Source organism: Loxodonta africana, chromosome 24, assembly GCF_030014295.1.
Source record: "Loxodonta africana isolate mLoxAfr1 chromosome 24, mLoxAfr1.hap2, whole genome shotgun sequence".
NCBI lineage: Eukaryota > Metazoa > Chordata > Mammalia > Proboscidea > Elephantidae > Loxodonta > Loxodonta africana.
The window spans coordinates 15,518,515-15,541,738 of NC_087365.1; the positions used below are offsets into that span (position 1 = coordinate 15,518,515).

A 23,224-nucleotide genomic window follows, 5' to 3' on the forward strand; every position below is an offset into this window, starting at 1 on the left:
GCTAAATTCTGGGATCCAGTGGGTAACAACACTGTCCAAGAAATGGTGCCATGGAGTCAATTCCAGCTCACAGCGACCCAATATGACAGAGTGGAACGGCCTCCAGAGGGTCTCCAGTCTTAAAGGAAGCGGCTCTCCAGGTCTTTCTCCCTTGGAGACACTGGGCGGGTTTGAATGGCCTGGCTCTTAAGGATTGCAGCACCAGGCCTCCTTGTCCAAGAAATGGGAGAGAGCATATCTATGCATTTAAAAAACCTTAACATTCTTCTTTTATTCCTGCCTGTTCCAGCTAATACTGCTGTGTAAAAAACCACTCCAAATTTAATGGTGTAAAAGAGCAACCATTTAATTATGTACACGGATTCTGTGGGTCAGGGATTCAGAAGGGGTACAATGGGGAGGGATCGTGCCTGCTCCCTAAAGTCTCGAGCCAAACTTTCTGGCACTGTGTAATAGGGTCCCCATTTTTCTTAGTTTCCTGTAAGCCTTCACTGACAGCCTCCACAAGGCCTTTTAGACTTCTGCTAACATTCTCGTTTAGGCTCCCTTCCTAGCCTTGATGGTTCACTTAGTCCCAGAGCCAGCACTTTGTTTTATTTTAGTTATGGCAGCATCCCACTTACAGGTAACAAAATTTGCTCCATTTGCTATTGCTATGTAATAAATGGTTACTATTACTCTGTAATAAATGATTACTATTGCTATGTAGGAAACCCTGGTGGTGTAGTGGTTAAGTGCTACGGGTGCTAACCAAAGGGTTGGCAGTTTGAATCTGCCAGGTGCTCCTTGGAAACTATGGGGCAGTCCTATTCTGTCCTATAGGGTCGCTATGAGTCGGAATCGACTCGAGGGCACTGGGTTTGGTTTTTTGGGTTATTGCTATGTAATCCACAGTCAGTGGTAGAAAAATAAGAAAAAGAAAAAAAAAAAAAGAAGCACCAATCTACATAATAAAACCTAGGAATCCAAGCTAGTTATGGGGGTGGGGAGATGGGAGATGATTGGTCATGGAAGATAAGGTTGGCCAACTGGGAGATACTGAAGTTGTCCTGAACCGTGAGGATATTCTCCAGTCAGTGCCGGCTTTCTCTGGCAGGGCTGTGGTATGAAGCCTTCGGTGCAAGAGGTGGTAAACTGCCCTCTGGTATACTTGACAAAAGATAGTTTCTGAAAGGTTAATTGCAATATGAAATTTGAAATCCTACCTATGTATTTATTGTACATTGTATCCTCATGAGAAAATTAGAATGAAGAAGGTAAATGGGACTAGGGTCGCTATAAGTCAGAACCGACTCGACAGCACTCGGTTTTTTTTTTTTTTGGTTTTATAGAAAGGCTGCAAAGAGTAAATGAAATTAAAGCTGTCAAGTGGCATCTCAATCCACGACCGATCATAGGGATGGCGCAGGGCCGGGCAGCGTTTTGTGCCCTTGTGCATGGGGTAGCCATTAGCTGGGGGCCCGACTGCAAGGCAGCTAACAATTTTCATTTCATTTCATTCCACCCTATCAGTCGGCCAATCACTGCTATCAGATAAAGTCACATCCCCCAGGCTCCTTGAGAGGGTTGGGAAGGGAAAGCAATGGCACTTGCGCCGCTCAGGACGCGGCCACAGGTGAAGCCTACGCAACTCCGCGGCCAGGTGAGCCGCTCTAAAGCAGCGGGCGGAGTCAGAGCAGCGCGTGAACACCCGCTTCCGGCCACGTGGTCCCGCACGTGACCAATGGGAAACCGTGACGTCACTCCCTACGCTTCCTCACCCTGGCAACGGACGGATGACTACTTCCGGTGCTGTGAGGGCTCGGGGCTGACGCGGGTGAGTGTCCCTCTTTCTCACGCTGTCCGTGCCTCTCCCGCGGCTTGGCAGCTCCCTGTCTCCGGGCCCGTACGGCCGCCAGGACGTCCTATCCGGGGCCAGAAGGGCGGTGCGCAGGACGCCCCCTGCTCGGGGTGGAGTTGGGGGAACGGGCCCGGGATGTCCCTGGTCCCCAAGTCTCGTTCGCGCGTGGGGCCCGCGCTGGCCCCTCTCCCAGCCTTGCGTCGGGGTTGGCGACCTCTTCCCTCCGGAAACCAGGGGAGGACTGTGTGTGTGTAGCCTCGCAGCTCTTCACCCACCTTGCGGTCGTGGGTTGTGGGTGTTGCCGGCTCCCAAGCTGGCGGAGACACGAGGATGTGCGCCTTACTCCTTCCTGGGTGGTCGGTTGGGGACGAGGATGACCGGTGGTGCAGTAGTCCTGGTTAGAGTCCCGAGGAACTTTAGCATTTAGTGCTCAGGCAGAGGAGGAGGGTGGGACTGGAAAGATGGGGAAGGAGCAACTGGAAGGGAGGGGACGGTGGACAGCAGGAGCTGGAGGATCGCTGGAATTGGAGGGCATGTTAGCTCAGGAAGGAGGGAGGTCAACTGGACTTGCATCTCTAAGGGAGGGTAAAGAAAAGGTATTTTGGGGACGATTTGACTGAGATCCGCTTTTTATTGATACACTTGGGAGTTTAATTGTATCCCTTTTTGTTTGCTTTAAATAAAGCTCCCCACACCCCTTACAAAAAGTAGCGCATGCCTTTTAAATAATAACTGGAAATATTTAAAAAAGAGACCACGAAACGATAGTTCCACCAACCTAGCATTTTGATTTGTTTCTTTCTAATTTTTTTTTTGTAGCATATTCTTAACCCGCTTCAGGTCATAGTGTATGTGTAATGTATTTATAACTAAAAAGGGTAATTTGTGTACACCACATCACTGTATGGATAGATCATTTTCTTTGATTAAGTTAAGCTGTAATTCACATACCATAGGATTCGCTCCTGTAAAGTGTACTCTTCAGTGCTTGTGCAGTCATGAGCACTGTTCCCAGAACATTTTCATCACCGGAAGAGAAACCCGTGTCCCGTAGAGTCATTTCCCATTCACTCCCCAGTTGCTGGCAACCACTAACCCACTTTCTCTTTCTATGGATTTGTATATTTTGAGCATTTCATGTAAAGGGAATCATACAATTCATGAGCTTTTGTGCATGGCTCCTTTCACCTAGCATAATGTTTTCAGGATTCATCCAAGCTCTAGTATGTATCAATATTTCATTCCTTTTTTTATTGCTGAATAACATTCTGTTATATGGCTATGGAAACGCTGGCGGCTTAGTGGTTAAGTGCTATGGCTGCTAACCAAAAGGCTGGCAGTTTGAATCCACCAGGCGCTCCTTGGAAACTCCATGGGGCAGTTCTACTCTGTCCTATAGGGTCACTATGAGCCGGAATTGACTCAGTGGCAATGGGTTTTTTGGTTTGATATATGCATATACCACATTTTGTTTATCCATTCATCCACTGATGGACATTTGGGTTGTTTCCACCTTTTGAGTATTATGAACAATGCTGCTGTGAACATCTGTATGCAAGTGTTTGTGTGGGTGTGTGTTTCAGTTTTCTTGGGCATATACCTAGGAGTAGAGTTGCTTAGCCATGTGATTATTTAACTTTTTTCTTCCAAATTTTATTTATTTTGTTGTTGTTGAGCATATACACAGAAAAACATACACCAATTGAACAGTTTCTACATCTACAGTTTAGTGATGTTGATTACATTTTTCCAGTTGTTCAACCATTTTCATCCTCTTTTTCTGAGTTTTTCTGTCATAAACATAAACCTACTGTCCCCCAAGGTTGCTATCTAATCTTTGAGTTGCTACTGTCAATTTTATCCCATGTGGATAGTTCTTAAAAGCACATAATGCTCAAGGCAGACCTTTTTTTACTAATTAAGCTCAACCATTGTTCAGGTTTAAGATGACTTCAGGGGATATTTTTGGTTTAATGTTTAAAGTTGATCTTGGGGCAGTAGTTTCAGGGGTTCATCCACCCTCCATGGCTCCAGAAAGTCTAAAGTCCATGAGAATTTGGAATTCTGTTCTGCATTTTCCACCTCTTTGAAACCTAGGAGGTGGTGACTCTACCCTTTGACACTTCAAAGGCCGTGGTCCCACCCTTTGGGGGTCAGGCAGATCTGCTTTCTGTGCTCCTTCCAACAGTACTGCTGGAACTGACCTCCCAGGTGTTCCAGGGGTGGTTCTTTTCTTTTGGTTTCCTTGGTGAACATTCTAGGACATACGTCCTTAGCATATACAACAGGCTTTTGCAAATCTTTAAGTTTTGTTTTCATTTTGCACAGTCCACCCCTTTCCTCTTGCATTTTACAATAAACAGCAAGGAGAAACCACGCGGCTTCGTTAAGATCTTGCTTCGAAATTTCCTCAGCCAGATAGCTAAGTTCATCACTTACAAGTTCTACCTTCCACTCAACGTTTGAACATAATTCAGATAAGCTCTTTGCCGCTGCATGAAAAGCCTCACCCTCCCCCATTGTTCAATCACACCTTCATCATTTTCCTTTAAAGCTTCACCAGGAGCACATTTAACGTCTGTATTTCTAGCAGTGTTCTGTCGCTGGTGCCCTATGTATTCTCTAAGACCACAGACTTTCCCTGTAGCTCTCCTCACTTCCTTCTCAGCCCTCACCAGAATTACCTTTGACGTCCATAATTCTACCAAGTCTCCAAGGCAATGTAGGCTTTTACTATTAAAAACCAAACCAAACCCGTTGTTATTGAGTCAGTTCCGACTCACAGCTCCTACTCATTACCTAATTCCAAAGCCACTTCAACATTTTAAGTATTTGTCAGAGCAACACTGCACTCTCAGTACCAAATTCTTAGTTATCTAGTGTGCTGTAATAGAAATATCACAAGTGCATGGCTGTAACAAACAGAAATTTATTTTCTCATAGTTTAGGAGGCTGAAAGTCCGAATTCAGGGCACCAACTCCAGGGGAAGGCTTTTTCTCTCCGTTGGCTCTGGAGGAAGGTCCTTGTCTCTTTTGAGCTTCTGCTCCTTGGTAATCTTCATGTGGCTTGGTATGTCTCTTTCCCCATCTCTGCTTGCTAGCTTGGGTTTAATCTCTTTTGTATCTCAAAGGAGATTGATTTAAGACATATCCTATACTAATCCTGTCTTATTAACATAACAAAGACAACCTGTTCCCAAATGGGATTATAACCATAGGCATAGAGGTTAGGATTTGCAACATGTTTGTGGGGGGACACGATTCAATCCATAACAGAGATGAGCAGACCCCTCTCCATGACTCCTTTTGTGCCTTTGAGGAGGCTGATTCATTCTTCATTTGACAAAGTTTTGGTGAATGCTGATTACCTTAAGGCACTGTTCTAGGTGCTTGGATACAGTCAGTGAACAAAGCAGACAAAAGTCCCTGCCCCCATCTAGCTTATGTTGTAGTTACAGTAAATTTAAGGAAAAAGCAAAGTTAATAGTGTATCATTCAGGGTTCTCCAGAGAAACAGAACCTGTACTCTCTCATTCTGTATGTATATACATGTATACATGTGTATGTATGCATACGTATATACGTATAAAAAAAATATATGTATACACATGTATATATAGACACGCAGGTTTCCCCTGCTATCTGAAAGTAGAGTGTTCCGATGAAACCTTTTATAAGCTGAAATGTCATAAAACGAAGAAACCATGAATTTATATGGAAAACATTTCTGGGTGTTCCCAGACCCAAAAAATAACCTACCAAAACCCTAAAATAACAGCTAAACCAAAAAAACAAAAAACAGAAAGAAAAAAACCCAAACCCATTGCAGTCGAGTCCATTCCGACTCATAGCAACCCTATAGGACAGAGTAGAACTGCCCCCATAGGGTTTCCAAAGAGTGCCTGGTGGATTCGAACTGCCAATCTTTTGGTTAGCAGCCAAGCTCTTAACACTGCTCCGCCAGGGCTCCATTTGTCCTTCATAGGATAATTAATCAGAAAATTTCCAGGGACACTCCACCTGCCCTTTAACATGCCAGAAGGGGTCATGATTAATTACTATACTCAAGGTTGTTGTGTGCCTTGTGAGTGAGGTAGAAGGCAGTGAACAGTCTTGTGAAGGAATCTGTGCTGGGAGAAAAGCTGCTCTTTGTTTAGACTGTAGGAGCAGACCCTGGGTGCCGCAAAGGGTTAAGTGCTCTGCTGCTAACTGAAAGATTGGCAGTTTGAATCTACTCAGAGGTGCCTTGGAAGACAGGCCTTGAAAAGATCAGAGCCACTGAAAACCCTGTGGAGCACGGCTCTACCCTGAGACACATGGAGTCACCCTGAGTTGGAATTTACTCCACGGCAGCTGATTACTTTTGGGGCGCCGTGTGATCCAGCCACAGGGGCGCCGGGCACCTTTCCCCAGTGTGCTATCAGATTCTTGCTGAAGGTCTGGCTGTTTCTCAGAATTGTCTTCCTTTTATAGCTATCTAAAACCAGTTGCCCTCAAGTCAGTTCTGACTCATGGTGACACCATGTATGTCATAGCAGAACTATGCTCCCCAGAGCCTTCAGTGGGTGATTCTTCAGAAGTAGATCTTTAGGGCTGCCGCCTTTTTTTTTTTTGCATTAAAAAAAATTTTTTTATTGTTGAGAATATACACAGCAACACATACACCAGTTCAATGGTTTCTACATCTACCATTTAGTGATAATTGATTACATTCTTTGAGCTGCGCAACCATTTTTATCCTCCTTTTCTGAGTTGTTCCTCCCCCATTAATGTAAATTCACCCCCACCCTAAGGTTTCTATCTGATATTTCAAGTTGCTGTTACCAGTTTTATCCCATGTAGATAGGTCTTAAAAGGCATTTTTTACTAGTTAAGGTAAACTATTGTTCAGTTTTAAGAAGACATCAGGGGATATTTTTGGTTTAAGGTTTAAAGATTATCTCAGGGCAGTAGTTTCAGTGGTTCATCCACTCTCCGTGACTCAAGAAAGTTTAGAGTCCATGAGAATTTGAAATTCTGTTCTGCATTCCCCCCTTTTGATTAGGATTCTTCTATGGAATCTTTGATCACAATGTTCAGTAATGGCAGCCTGGCTCCATCCAGTTCTTCTCCTCTCATGGCAAAGGGGGAGTAGTTCATGGAAGCAATTAGCTGCACATTCCATTTCCTCCCACTATTCCTGACTCTACTTCTTCCTCTGTTGCCCCAGGTGGATAGAGATCAATCGTTGTGTGTTGGATGGCCTCTTTTAAGACCCTAGGCAGTATGCAACAAAACAGGAGATAGAACAGAAGCACTAAACATGTTATTAGGCCAATTAACTGGAATGTCCCATGAAACCATGACCCTAAACCTCCAAACCAAGGGACCAAATCCCATGAGGTATTTGGTCGTACGTAAGCAGGCTAAGCAGCTACTTTTTTTTTTTCCTTGTCATTGTTGTAAATGTGTTATACAACTTTTGCCGGTTCAACTTTTTACAGGTGTACAACTTATTGACAGCAATTACGGTAACTGGCTGTACAACGCTACTCTTAAGCAGTGTGATTTTTCCATCACTGTTAACCCCCTCCCTCCCTCCCCTGGTAACCACTAATAAACTTGGGCCTCTGTACATTTGCCTTTCCTTGTCTTTTTCAATAAGTGAGGTCATGCAGTATTTGTCCTTTTGTGATTGACTTATATCACTCAGCGTAATGTCTTCAAGCTCCATTCATACTGTAGCATGTATCAAGACTTCATTTCTCCTACTGGCTGGGTAGTATTGTATGTATATACTGCATTTTGTTTATCCATTCATTTGTTGATGGGCATTTAGGTTGTTTCTACCTTTTGGCTATTGTGACCAGTACTGCAGTGAACGTTGTTGTACAAGTCTCTTTTTGAGTCTCTGGTTTCAAGTGTTTTGGGTATATACCTAGGGGTGGAATTGCTGGGTCATATGGTAGTTCTATTTTTAGTTTTTTGAGAAACCACCACGCTGTTTTCCACAAGAGTTGTACCATTTTGCATTCCCACCAGCAGCTGATAAGGTTTCCAATTTCCCCACATACTCGCCAACATTTTTCTGTTTTTATTTTTTAAATTTTTCTTTATCTTAGCCATCCTAGTGGTAGTGAAATCATATCTCATTATAGTTTTGATCTGCATCTGTCTCATGGCTAATGATGTTAAGCATCTTTTCATGTGCTTGGTGGCCATTTGAATGTTCTCTTTGATAAAGTGACTGTTGAAGTCCTTTGCCCATCTTATGTTTGTGTTATTTGTCTTTTTGTTGTTAAGTTGTCAAGGTTTTATGTATATTTTGGTTATTATATTCTTGTCAGATATATGGTTTCCAAAGATATTCTCCCAGTCAGTAGCTTGTCTTTTCATTTTTTTGCGTAAAGTCTTCTCATGAGCAAGTTTTTAATTTTTATGGGATCCCATTTATTTTGTCTTTTGCTGTTTGTGCTTTTGTTGTTGTATTAGGTAATTCATTGTTGAAAGCTAGGCCTGAGAGCATTGCCTGTGCTTGTTTTTTTAAGAATTTTATGGTTTTAATTTGCATTTTTAGGACCTTAATCCATTTTGAATTTGTTTTTGTGTAAGGTGTGAGGCATGGATCCTGTCTGATTTCTCTGCATGTAGAAATCCAGTTCTCCCACACCATTTATTGCAGAGACTTTTCTTTCTCTGTTGAATGGAATTAGCACCTTTCTCAAAAACCAGCTGACCATAGGTATGTGGGTTTATTTCTGGACTCTCAGTTCTTTTTCATTGGTCTGTGTGTCTATTGTTATACCACTAGCAGGTGGTATAGTATATTTTAAAATCATGCTATAATTGTATAGTATGTTTTAAGATGAAGAAGTGTGAGCTCTTCTACTTTGTTCTTTCAGCATTGCTTTAGCTGTTGGGAGCTTCTTGCTGTTCCATATAAAGCTGAGGATTGGTTTTTCTATTTCTGTAAAGAAGGCTGCTGGAATTTGGATTGGGATTGCATTAAATCAATGGATCACTTCAGTAGTATTGACATCTTAGCAATATTAAGTCTTCCAATCCATGAATATGGGACATCTTTCCATTAATTTAAGTCTTCTTTTATCTCTTTCAGCAGTGTTTTATATAGCCTTTATTGTATAAGTCCTTCACATCCCTGGTTAAATTTATTCCTGGGTATTTTATTCTCTTGGAAACCCTGGGGGTTCAGTGGTTAAGTGCTAACCGAAATGTCGGCAGTTTGAATCCAACAGGCGCTCCTTGAAAACTCTATGAGGCAGTTCTGCCGTGTCCTATAGGGTTGCTATGAGTCGGAATTGATTCGATGGCAGTGGGTTTTATTATTTATTCTCTTAGATTAAATTAGATTAAACATGCAATTGTTTCACTAAAGGTATGCATCAGGATTGTATCCTTTCACCATACTTATTTAATCTGTATGCTGAGCAAATAATCCTGGAAGCTGGACTGTATGGAGAAGAATGGGACATGAGGATTGGAGGAAGACTCATTAAAAACCTGCATTATGCAGATGACACAATCTTGCTTGCTGAAAGTGAAGAGGACTTAAAACACTTACTGTTGAAGATCAAAGACTACAGCTGTCAGTATGGATTACATCTCAAAATGATGGAAACAAAAATCTTCACAACTGGACCAATAAGCAACAACATAGTAACCGGAGAAAAGATTGAAGTTGTCAAAGATTTAATTTTACCTGGATCCACAATCAATGCCCATGGAATCAGCCATCAAGAAATCAAATGATGTCTTGCATTGGGTGAATCTGCTGCAAAAGATGTCTTTAAAGTGTTAAAAACCAAAGATGTCACTTTAAGTACTAAGGTGTCACTTTAAGTACTAAGGTGTCACTTTAAGTACTCAGGTGCGCCAACCCAGGCTATGATATTTTCAGTCACCTCATATGCACGTGAAAGCTGGACAATGAATAAGGAAGACTGAAGAAGAATTGATGCCTTTGAATTATGGCGTTGGAGAAAAATATTGAATATATGATGGACCGCCAAAAGAATGAATAAATCTATCTTGAAAGAAGTGAAGCCGGAATGTTCCTTAAAGGTAAGGATGGTGAGACTTACACTTTGGACACGCTATCAGGGGGGACCAGTACCTTGAGAAGGACATCATGCCTGGTAAAGTAGAGAGTCAGCAAAAGAGAGGAAGACCCTCAATGAGATGGATTGACCCAGTTGCCGCAGTAACGAGCTCAAGTGTAATGATTGTGAGGATGATGCAGGACCAGGCAGTGTTTTTTTCTCTTGTACATAGGGTTGTTATGAGTCGGAACCAACTCGATGGCACCTAACAACAACAACCATAGTTTTTCTTTCCCAGTCCAGCACAACTAGATGGTGCCTGGCTACCACTACTGACTGCTCGGACAGGGATCGCATTAGAGGGTCCCAAACAGAGCTGGAGAAAAATGTAGAACACAACTCCACCTCCCCCTAACACAAAAAAAAACCAGACTTACTGGTCTGACAGGGACTGGAGAAACCTCGAGAGTATGGCTCCCGTACTCCCTTTTAACTCAGTACTGAAGTCACTCCTCAGGTTAACCCTTCAGCCAAAGATTAGACAGGCCTGTAAAACGAAATGAGACTGAATGGGCACAACCAGCCCAGGGGCATGGACGAGAAGGCAGGAGGGGACAGGAAAGCTGGTAATGGGAAACTCAAGGTTGAAAAGGGGAGAGTGTTGACATGTCGTGAGGGTAGCAACCAGTGTCATAAAACAATACATACATTGTTTAATGAGAAACTAATTTGCTCTGAAAACTTTCATCTAAAGTACAGTTAAAAACAACAACAGCAAAAACAATTTCCCTTTCAGATTTCTCATTGCTGACGTATAGAAATGCAACTGATTTTTGTTTGTTGATCTGTGTTTAACTTTTTCAGGAACTGTCAGATTATTTTCCAATGTGGCTATACCATTTTACATTTTCATCAGCAACGTATGAGGGTTTCCATTTCTCTACGTCCTCCTTAACACTTGTTATTTACAACCCTTTTGATTATAGCTGTCCTAGTTGTTGTGAGGAAACCCTAGTGGCTAGTGGATATGTGCTGCAGCTATGGCTGCTAACCAAAAGGTCAGCAGTTCAAATCCAGCAGGTTCTCCTTGGAAACTCTCTGGGGCAGTTCTACTCTTTCCTAGAGGGTTGCTATGAGTCGGAATCAACTCGAGGGCAGCGAGTTTGGTTTTTTTTTTTTTTGGAGTAGTTGTGAAGTGGCATCTCATTGTGGCTTTCATTTGCATTTCCCTGATGGCTGATGATGTTGAGCATCTTTTCATGTGATTATTGACTTTTTATGTTTGTTGGGATGGAGCCCTGATGGTGCAGTAGTTAATTGCTTAGCTGCCAACCTTTCAGATAGTACTTGAGCACATAACTGTTTACACAAGCTGGGAACTCCGTTTTGCTTTAAGGTGGATGTATTCCGTGACTCCCGTTCTGCCCTCACTGCTTTTAAAAGACTGAGCAAAACTTGAGTGAAAAACTTCAGCACCAAGTACCTACCCGGACATGTGATAGTTTTCTAGATGGTTTAAAGAAAAAAGAAATTAGCATCATCACATGGAGTTGGAGTTGTTGTTGTTAGGTGCCATCGAGTCAGTTCCGACTCCTGGCGACCCCATGTACAACAGAATGAAACACTGCCCAGCCCTATGCCATCCTCACAGGCGTTGGTGTGTTTGAGCCCATTGTGCATTCCATCTTATTGAGGGTCTTCCTCTTTTTTGCTGATCCTCTGCTTTACCAAGCAGATAACATGTCCAAAGTATATGAGACAATGTCTCACCATCCTTGCTTCCCAGGAGCACTTTGGCTGTACTTCTTCTAATACAGACTTGTGTGTTCTTCTGGCAGTCCACGGTATATTCAATGTTCTTCACCAGCACCACAACTCAAAGGTATCAATTCTTCTTCAGTCTTCCTTATTCATTGTCAAGCCTTTCTGTGTTTATGAGGTGATTGAAAATACCATGGCTCGGGTCATGCACGCCTTAGTCCTCAAGGTGACAGCTTTGCATTTAACGCTTTAAAGAGGTCTTTTGCAGCAGATTTGCTCAATGCAATATGTTGTTTGATTTCTGGACTAGCTGCTTCCATGGGTGTTAATTGTAGATTCAAGTACAGTGAAATTGTTATCAACTTCAATTTTTTCTCCATTTATCATGATGTTGCTTATTGGTCCAGTTGTGAGGATTTTTGTTTTCTTTATGTTGAGGTATAATCCATACTGAAGGCTGTAGTCTTTGATCTTCATTAATAAGTGGTTGAAGTCCACTTTACTTTCAACAGACAAGGTTGTGTCGTCTACCTATCACAGGTTGTTAATGAACCTCCAGTTCTGATGTAATAGGAAAATAAAAATAAAATTTTTGAGAAAAATGGGATCAAAATTTAAAAGCCTAAATTACTACCATCATAGTCTCTGTAGCAAAAGTACTAGATTTTATTTTGAGTTTATCCTGGCCTTAATAATCAAGTTAATTTACATTTATCTTGGTCTCAGAAATGGCTGACTTTTATCTTTTCTTTTTGGTAGATAGCACAGAGGCAAAACCTCAAATGCAAAAGGTTATTAGGTGAAAATCAAGTATCCTTTTTATTCTTGCCCCTCAGTCTCCCAGTTCTCCCTCTAGGTTTCCATAGTTCTGTTACTGATGTCTGTATTAACTAATTTATACTTTTATATGCGTATTTCTGGAAAGATAGTATAATGTAGCACAAGAAATCATCAAGTTCATTACTGATAAGAATCAGGATCAGCACAAAGCTGATTTTTTGAAGTAGAGGTCAGACATACCTCTACTCTCCAACTTCTTCACCATTTCTGACCCCAGCTGTCCACCCCCCACAGCACTCTCTACTACTCTGCTGGGTTTGATAATTCACTGCAGTGGCCACACACAACTCACAGACCATATTCACAGTTATGTGGTTTATTAGGGAAGTAACAGGCTACAAGTTGGGATCAGCATCAACTTGGAAGCAGTAGGATACAGCTTAGGAGACAGGATCAACTTTGTCAGTCAGGAGAGCTTCCAACCAGGACAGCTCTCAGCTCCTTATTGGCTGTGCCTGCATGCTGTGCCTTCTCTTGGCTATGCCAGCCCGTGGCTCTTCTCTTGGTTGTTGGGCCCCGCTGGGCCTCGCCTCTTCCACTGGGCCTTTCAGGGACTCTCCCGTGCTCGGGCAAGTGTTGTAGCTATTATGACTCCACTGACAAGCGCCCCGCTCTGCCAGCAAGCTTCTCGCCCGAAGGCGCTCAGCTCTCTCTCTCTCTGGGCCAGCAGACACCACTGCCTTCCAGTGCTGTGATTGCTGCTGCTGGTACTGCTGCCACAGTCTGGTGCTGTCTTCAGTGTCACAACTTTAGATCTGTATTACAGCTCTCTTAGAAGGTTCCGTCTCTCTCCCATTGCCTGTCTCTGTACCTCTGCTGGGTTGGCTGCTTATATGAGCAAGCTCCTTATCAATTTCCCAGCCAGGCCATAAACTGACCAATTCTCTCAAGGTCACTTAATCCTTACTGGGTGATTTTACCCACCCTATTTGCTTGTTAAACTGACTAGACCCTGCACGGTGTGTAAAATAGACCAAGCACAGAGCAGGCTGAGGCCCAACCAGTTATTTGTGGCACAGATATAATGCCAAGGCCAGAAAGGCCATATATAAGAGTAACCCATTGCTTTGCAGATAGTTTATACAAAATTATACATTTTAAGGCTCCTGATGCTTACTGACAAATTCCTTTTCAAAATAGTTACATCAGTTTATGGTGTCAATGCAGAGCTGGTTTAGCAGAATTTCATTTTTATTTGCATTTCTTTGAATATCCTTTTTTGAAAATTGATTATCTCATTTATATTCCTCTCTTATCTACTGTCCGTGTCCTTTGACATGTTTTTGTTTTGATTGGCATTGACCTTTATGACACTTATTTTAGCAGCCATTTATAGATGGCTGCTTTATGCTACCCTAGATCTGGGGAGAAAAGTTAAAATACTTTTATAGTATTTACACTTAGAGGTATATGGGCTGAAGAAGGGTGAAGGCAGTAGAGGAAAGGAAGTTAAACGCTTGAGGAGGAAATTTATAGGATTTGGAAATGACACAGTCCAAGATGCCATCAAAGGGATTTAGAAAATGGTGGTACTACTATGGTTTAGTGGTAGAATTCTTGCCTTCCACACAGGAGACTTGGCTTCGATTGCCAGCCGGTGGATCTCACGCGCAGCCACCACCTGTCTGTCAGTGAGGACTTGGCGTGTCGCCATGATGCTGGACAGGTTTCAGTAGAGCTCCCAAACTAAGACAGGCTAGGGAGAAAGGCCTGGTGATCTACTTCCAAAAATCAGCCAGTGAAAACCCTGAGGTCACAACAGTTCAATTCCATGTGGTCACTATGTATCGGAAGCCAATTGGAGGGCAGCTAACAACAACATTAAGAAAAATAAGGAGTAATGAGGAAAGAGCTAGATACTTAGGGGAAAAACTTTCTGGAAAACTTGTGGCTAGAGCTCAAGAGACAGGATAAAGAGTAATTGTGATTTGCTGAGGGGATAATTTTAAAATGTTGGTAGTAGGTGAAATTGCTGAAGGAGTCGAATAAACCAAAGGACAGACTGTTTGTAAGTCATTGTGATGTAGCAAGTGAAATAAATCAGACAGTGCATGGCTCTTTTGATTGGAATGAATAATCACAGTGCTCCCTGATGTGGTCACAGGCCCTTATTACTTACATATTAATCAGGATGATGGTAAACGGAGTAGGGTTTATCAGGAGCCAGGTTCCCCCAAAAGGTGGCTGTCTAAGTGTGAGATGTTTAGTCCATGCCCGCCCCTCGATGCACTGTGGGTAAGGAAACAAAGTGGAACTCGGGCCTGGGGTTTTTATAGTATAAACTGGAGGAGTATATATGCTAGATTGCGTGGGAAAGGCAAGTGGGTGTAAAAGGGAGGGCCCTTTGTTCAGGTGCACCTGTATGTGGTTTTTTGTGACTGGCCTGACCAGCCCGTTAACAGGGGAGTGTCTTTTGTTCAGATGCATACAGCATAACCATCCTGTGAGGAAGGTACATAACCAGAAAGAATAACCCTCCCCCTCAAGATAAACAAGATCAATTTTGTAAGCCTGCATTTTCTGATTCATGAGATGAGGTTAGAAAAACACCAAGGGGTTGTTTTCCCATAGGGCACACCCTTTGGTACTACTGTAGTCATGTCACGGAGATGGTGGGGTTGGCCAGGCTCTGTATGGTGCCAGCGCATGAGCAAGAGACAGAGAAAGTGACTGTGTACTCCCAACAGGGAGGAAGCCTTCTCTGATAAGGAGAAGGGACTGAGAGAGAGGGACCCACTTCTCAGCCTCCTTATCAGAGAATATTCTGGACCCAAGGCCTCAGCTTGGGCGACTTGGATGGGAGTTGTATAGGCAGACTGTCTTCCCAACAGCCATGGAAGAGGACAGAAATGGAGGCATCTGAGGGGCCATGAAGGACAGTAGATTGGTATGCCCTCCAAAAAGAGCAGGTGATCAAGAGACTCAAAGGTTGCAAGCAGAAGATTAAGAAAAGGCTATTAGATTTGGTGACCAGAGAAAGATGTATCCTTATATGAACCAAATATTTTTGTTGTTGTTGTTGAGAATATACACAGTAGATCATATACCAGTTCAACAATTTCTGCATGTACAGTTCATTGACATTGATTACATTCTTCAAGTTGTGCAACCACTCCCATTCTCCCCTTCCAAATTGTTCTTCACCCATTAACACAGACTCAGTGTGCCCCTAAATTTCCTGTTTAATCTTTTGAGTTGCTGTTTTCAATTTGATCCTGTATAGATAGTTTTTAAAAGAGCACAATGCTCAAGGCAGACATTCTTTACTAGGTAAGCTAAACTGTTGTTTGGTTTAAAGAAGACTTCAGGGGATATTTTTGGTTTAAGGTTTAAAGATCATTTCAGGGCAGTAGTGTCAGGGGTTCATTCACTCTCCGTGGCTCCAGAATATCTGGATTCTATGAAAATTTAATATTCTGTTCTTCATTTTCCCCCTTTTAATCAGAATTCTTTGTAGACCCTTTATCAAAATGCTCAGCAGTGGTAGCGGGCACCATTTAGTTCTTCTGGTCTCATGGCAGAGGAGGTAGTTGTTAATGGGCCATTAGCGACACATTCCATTTCCTCCTCCTATTCCTGACTCCTTGTTGCTCTGTTGCTCCTGGTGAATAGAGGCGTATTGTTGTGCCTTGGATGGCTGCTTAAGCTTTTAAGACCCCAGATGCTACACAACAAACTGGAAGATTTAATAGAAGCATGGGAGATTTAACAGAAGCACTAAAGATGATGTTAGGCCTGTTAACTGGAATGTCCCATGAAACCATGACCCTAAAGCTCCAGACCTAGAAACCAAAATCCACAGGGTCTTTGTTTGTACATAAGCGGTCTCAGGAGCTGCTCCATTTTTTTTTTTTGGTAAATATATCTATCACACAACTTTTGCCAATTCAACTTTTTGCAGGTGTACGACTTATTGACATCAATTCCATTGACTGACTATGCACCCCTTATCCTTGATCAATGTGATTTTTCCGTGAGCATAGACCGAAACCCAGTGCTCTATAAACAGTAAGCCACCAGGTTTTTTTTTTTCTTTTTTTGGAACAGCTTCATCGAGCTGTAATTCATATGTCACACAATTGACCCATGTAAAATGTACAATTCACTGCTATTTAATATAGTCACAGTTGTCCAGTCATCACCACAGTTGGTTTTAGAACATTTTTATCTCCCTTTTTAAAGGAAACCTTGTACCCATTAGCACCCATTAGCAGTCACTCCCCATTTTGCCCCCAAATCTCCAGCTACTAATCTAGTTTCTGTCTATAGATTTGCTTAGTCTGGACATTTAATATAAATGAAATCATACAGTATTGTGGCCTTTTGTGACTGGCTTCCTCCATTGTTTTCAAGATTCATTCACATTATAGCATGTCAGTACTTCATTTTTATAGCTGAATAATATTGCATTGTATGGATATACCATTATAATTTTGTCAATTCATCTGTTGATGAACACTTGGGTTGTTTCCACTTTTTGGCTATATAAATAATATCACTGTGAACATCCATATATAGGTTTGTGGGTAGAAATACATTTTCAGCTCTCTTAGGAATATAACTGGGAGTGGAATTGTTGGGTCATGGGGTAATTCTGTGTTTAACTTTTTGAGGACCTCTTGTAGATGATGGACACATTTCTTGTGTTTCTTTGAAGCAATAATCGTAATGGGTTTTCATATCATTACTGGTAGAAAATTGCAAAATGTCAGTATTCAACATTAATGAGAAATAAAGGCATTATAAAAATGGTTCAGAAAATTGTTTTTTCTTGTCTAAAACTATAACAAACCTATACATCTCCTTTTATTGGAAACATTTTGTGTTGAATGTTACCTCAAAGCTTGACTGAAGTGTTAAGATATTTTTCTTGTTCTTCAGTTTGGTATAAATATGCTTCACCAGTTTCAAATCATGATTTGTAAGAACAATTATAAATGTAATAAAAATATCACAGGGATATTTGATGTTAATCTGGGGTTAATGATTTATTTTTTTCACTCACTAGTCTTAACTGTACAGATCCAATACTGTGATTCCTCCTCAGTTTGGAGGCCCCAGAAGCTCAATATCCAGGAAATAAAAGAAACGACCCTTGGGTCGGTATTGTTCATTGGCCACGCTTTTTGTTTATTCCTTCCCCAGGTGGGATGAGTGTTTCGAAGTTTCAGAATAATATTGCATTTTCCTCTTACTACAGTTTTAAAATAGAATCTCCTCAGCTTGCCCTATTTTTGAATTTGGGCTTAGCTAGTTAAATAAATGACTTTTTTTTTTTTTTTTTTTTTTCCTGTGAGTATACCTTCAGATGGTTCAAAAGGGTGAATCTCCATCCCACCTTTACCACTTGGTCATCCAGTTCTTCTTCTCTTGGCTGCTGTTGTACTATTTTGGGGGGGTATATCCTTCCAGAGGTATACTTTACGTATATGTTTAGCTGTATTCTTTTTTTCCTTTCCTTCCTACACAAATGGTGGTGCAGCATACACTTCTGCACCGCCTTTCTTATTTAAGAAAATATCTTCAAGACCATTCCGTATCTGTATGTCAAGAACTTCCTCATTGTTTTTTGGCTACTTTATTTTTAGCCAGTTCCCTAATGTTGGACATATTATTGGTTCTTATCTTTTTATATTATTATAGTTGTTAGGCTCTGTCAAGTCAGTTATGACTCACAGCTACTGCATGTGTGTCAGAGTAGAACTCCATAGGGTTTTCAAGGCCGTGACCTTTCAGAAGCAGACCACCAGGCCTGTCTTCAGGGTATGTCAGTGTGGGCTTTAACTGCCAGCCTTTCAGCTAGTAGTTGGATGCCTGACCATTTTCACTACCCAGTGACTCCTTTTTCATATTATAAACAGCCTTTATAGTCAGTAGCCTTTTGCATAGGAAATTTTACACGTTTGAGTGTATCTGAGGAAAAATTTTTTGTAAGTAGAATCATCAGATCAAAAGTTACATATATTTGTAATTTTTATTGATTTTCCCCAGTTGCTGTTTCTGGGTTGTACTGGTTGATGTGACCACTGGCAATGCAGGAGAGCTCCTGTTTGTCTGTACCCTCAAAACATGATGTTATCTTACTTTCTGATGTTTGGCAATCTAAGTAAAAAAAGTGGTATTTGAGTGTAGTTTTATTTTGCAGCTTTCTTTTGAATGAAGTTTAGCGTCTTTTGATCTGTTTAAACCATTCTTTTCTGTAAACTGGGATTTGTCCATTTGTCCTTTTTTTGTTCTAAGTTGTCTTTTTTCAGTCATTTGCTGGAACCCTTTATTTGTAAGGCAAGTTAGACTTTAATGGGTTCTGAATTAAACAAAAACTGATATTGTGATGGAAGTTGGTTCATTTCTAATTGAACATTGCAGTGACCACTGGGAATTGGAGGACACAGTTGTATATTGGATAACTTGTCCCCTTGAGTTTCTTTCATAGAAGCTTCCTAGACACATCCTAACACCTTGAGGGACTGAGTTACTGCGGCTGAGGGCTGGGGACCATGGTCTCGGGGCATCTAGGTCAATTGGCATAACATAGTTCTTAAAGAAAATATTCTACATCCTATTTTGGTGAATAGTGTCTGGGGTCTTAAAAGCTTGTAAATGGCCATCTAAGGTACATATATTGGTCCCATCCTTTCTGGAGCAAAGGGGAATGAAGAAAGCCAAAGCTACAAGGAAAATGTTAGTCCAGAAGACTAATGGACCACATGAAGCACAGCGTCCATCAGCCTGAACCCAGAACTAGGTGGCGCCTGGCTACCAGCACTGACAGCTCTGACAGGGATCCCAATAGAGGGTCCTGGGCAGAATGGAAGAAAAATGTAGAACAAAATTCAAATTCACAAAAAAAGACCAAACTTAATAGTATGAGGGTAGCTGGAGGAACCCTTGAGACTATGGACACTGTGCTAACTCAGAACTGAAGCTCCACCTTTCAGACAAAGATTAGATGGGCCTATAAAACAAATGACACATGCAAGGAACGTGCATCTTAGTTCAATCAAGTATATGAGACCAAATGGGCAACACCTTCCCCAAAGCAAAGATGAGAAGGCAGGAAGGGACAGGTAAACTGGATGAATGGACATTGAGAACCCAGTGTGGAAAGGGAAAGGGGGGAGAGTGCGGATGCACTGCGGGGATTGCAACCAGTGCCACAAAACAATATGTGTATAAAATTTTTGAATGAAAAACTATCCTGTAAACTTTGACCTAAAAAAAAAACCTAGAACACAATAAAATTAAAAAAAAAAAGAATGAATAAGTTAAAAACAAAAAAACAAAACACTGCAGTGAGCATTGAGGGAGGACAGAGTTGTATACTGGATAACTTGTGCACTTGTGTTTCTTTTCCAGAACCTTGAGACATGCATTTTCGGAGGGGTTTGTTTATGTTGTTTGCTAAATAAATACACTGAATATAGTTGATGAGGGAGAGTGGACTGCTCAAGAAGTAGCATATTAATTTATCTTCCACATTTTATTTCTTCTTAGACAAGCTTGAGAAGCAGTGTTTTTAAATCTCTGATACATTAAAATGTCTGTTGACATCAAAACCTTATTAACTGTAAAATGCAGATGTTATAATTTCTTATTTTTTTCTTATTTGTTCACTGTTAAATATAAAATGATATAATTTCTTCTTTATGAAAATATACATCTGACGACAGTGAGTCAGAGTAGCTTGAAATCTAATAATCTATGTATACTGTTTGGATATGTTTTCATTTTAACTGAGGCTCTTGATTTTCCAAAACCTGAGTTTTCATTTGACTTATGTTTTTGCTCTTAGACTAGTGGGCCCAAGCGCGTTTCCTGGCTGGATCAGGGTGATGGCATATAGTGGCTGGCAGATGAAACACTAATCATTTGGAAGACGAAATGTTAATCATTTAAATTCCGCTTCTTCGACTTTTTCGTGAATAAATAATAGCCTATCTTAGAGAAATATTGTGAGAAACAAAATAAAGGAAACTGAAGCAGATCCTTGTGAAGTCATTGGAAGAAGACGGTTGTTAGGAAGATAGCAACCACCGCAAAGCAAAAACAAAAGCAGGCAGTTTATTTTACTGTTCTTTAATCAAAATCAACACGCTTTTGTAATAAAGCTTTTCCTGTATTTATGGACGTATATAGAAATTTTAACCAAATAGTGTGTATATGTATATTTGTTTGTACTTATATATAAAATAAGTATTTGCCTATGAATAAAGTGTTATGTAATAAAATAAAATAATGGACTCTTAAACCAGGAATTAAGGGAAGTTAAAGGAGCCCTGGTAGTGCTGTGGTTAAGTGCTCAGCTGCTAACTGTAAGGTTGGTGGTTTGAACCTACCCAGCGGCTCTGTGGAGAAAGACCTGGCTATCTGCTCTCATGAAGATTATTGCCTAGAAAACCCTATCGGGCAGTTCTACTCTGCCAGATGGGATCGCTCTGATTTGGAAATTAACAGCACCTAAAAAAAAAAAAAAAACAGCAACAGCAAGGGAAGTTAAATACTGTATTGCAGTGCTTCTCAAGCTCTGGTAAAGGATAAACCTTAAAAACTTTTCTATCCATTGTGGACCAATACTTTTGTAAAACACAAAAAACAAAAGAAAAGAAAACAAAAAAAAGCCCAAAAACCTGAACAATGAAATTGTAAAAGAAAGGCAAGAATGAAAGCGCGTATTATTGTTAGACTTAGCAGATAAAATTGTTTTAATAATTTTAAGCAAAACATGAGGAAATAGAAAAAAATTATATAAACTGTTTATTGAAAAATGTGCATATTAACATATTAATAAAACAGTAATCTCTTGTGGACTGATAATAAACACTGACCTGCAGACCACGTTTTGAATAGTGCTGCTTTTTTGGGACTAGGCAGCCAGCTAAGTCACACTTGATGCTTTATATTGGAAAAGAAAGCATTGCCCTTCCTTTCCTGTTTCTCAGTTTAAAATAAGGTGGAGATTTTCCATAACAGTAAAATCAAGTTCATACGCAAGAGTGTTGATCTGGGTGTTAAAGAAGTTTCAGCCACCTCACTCTTGGACTTTCTTTAAAATCTGGGTTTTGATTTTTGAGTGATTGCTTTCTCTATAATCTGAAATGTACTCTGCGTGGTTAATGTTACAGAGCAGAGATTGGTAGAAGTTTGTGAGCTGGTGATGGTAAGAAAAGTTAGAAACTTTATGGCATAAGTTGTTTGGAATTTGTTATGTTTAATTTTATGTCTCATCATTAATCTGTTGAGAACCTGAGAAATAATGCTTTCTTTGAAAATTGATTATTTGCGGAAATATTGTTGTTATCTTAATTTCCTGGTTTAGTCATATAATTTTGTTAGCATTTGCATTTTACAACTGAACTATGGAGCTTTAATTTCATTTTTTAAGAGGTTCTTCTCAGGCAGGTGTCAATCTGTTCTAGTCTTTGTCTCAAGGCTCAGTGATATTTCCAGCACCACGTGTGTTCCTGGAATGCTCCTTAGCATTTGGTTTGGAGGGAGTAGAAAGTGATATTTAAATTATGTTGACGAATACTTCAAGGTAGATAAAGAAAATACATTTGTACTCAGTATGAGTTCTTTTTTGCCACTCTTGTTTATATGACTTCAAGTAATTATCAGTGGACAAAACTAAAACACCAAACCCACTTGCTGTTGAGTCAGTACCAACTCATAGCGACCCCATAGGGTTTCCAAGGCTGTAATCTCTATGGAAGTGGACAGAGATATTTCAACTCTAATTTTTTTTTTTTTAATAATTTTTATGGTGCTTTAAGTGAAAGTTTACAAATCAAGTCAGCCTCTCACATATAAACTTACATACACCTTACTACGTACTCCCACTTACTCTCCCCCTAGTGAGTCAGCCTGCTCCCTCCTTCCAGTCTCTTCTTTCGTGACCGTTTTGCCAGTTTCTAACCCCCTCTACCCTCCCATCTCCCCTCCAGACAGGAGATGCCAACATAGTCTCAATCGTCCACCTGATGCAGGTAGCTCACTCCTTATGAGCATCTCTCTCCAACCCATTGTCCAGTCCAATCCATGTCTGATGAGTTGGCTTCGGGAATGGTTCCTGTCCTGGGCCAACAGAAGGTCTGGGGGCCATGACCACTGGAGTCCTTCTAGCCTCAGTCAGACCATTAAGTCTGGTCTTATGAGAATTTGGGGTCTGCATCCCACTGCTCTCCTCCCTCAGGGGTTTTCTATTGTGTTCGCTGTCAGGGCAGTCATCGGTTGTAGCCGGGCACCATCTAGTTCTTCTGATCTCAGGATGATGTAGTCTCTGGTTCATGTGGCCCTTTCTGTCTCTTGGGCTCATAATTACCTTGTGACCTTGGTGTTCTTCATTCTCCTTTGATCCAGGTGGGTTGAGACCAATTGATGCATCTCAGATGGCCGCTTGTTAGCGTTTAAGACCCCAGGCGCGCCACACTTCAAAGTGGGATGCAGAATGTTTTCTTAATAGAACTTATTTTGCCAGTTGACTTAGATGTCCCCTGAAGCCATAGTCCCCAAGCCCCCGCCCTTGTTCCGCTGACCTTGGAAGCATTCATTTTATTCAAGAAACTTCTTTGCTTTTGGCCCAGTCCAGTTGTGCTGACCTCCCCTGTATTGCGTGTTGTCCTTCCCTTCACCTGAAGTACTTCTTACCTACTATCTAATCAGTAAATAACCGTTTCCCACCCTCCCTCCCCCCTCCTTGTAACCACAAATGAATGTGTTCTTCTCAGTCTAAACTATTTCTCAAGAT

General features: G+C 41.1%; 1 protein-coding gene across 3 annotated transcripts in view; it reads left to right on the forward strand.

Moving 5' to 3' along the window:
• Nucleotides 1–1,763: 1,763 nt before the first annotated feature.
• The window catches only part of TASP1 (taspase 1), a 351,413-nt gene continuing 329,952 nt past the window's right edge, over nt 1,764–23,224 (forward strand). For 2 of the 3 annotated variants that reach the window (XR_002786162.2, XM_003411457.4), the window contains exon 1: nt 1,764–1,816. The gene's annotated coding sequence lies outside the window, so the exon portion shown is untranslated. The remainder of the gene's footprint in view (nt 1,817–23,224) is intronic. The other variant, XM_064275770.1, reaches the window with a different exon arrangement.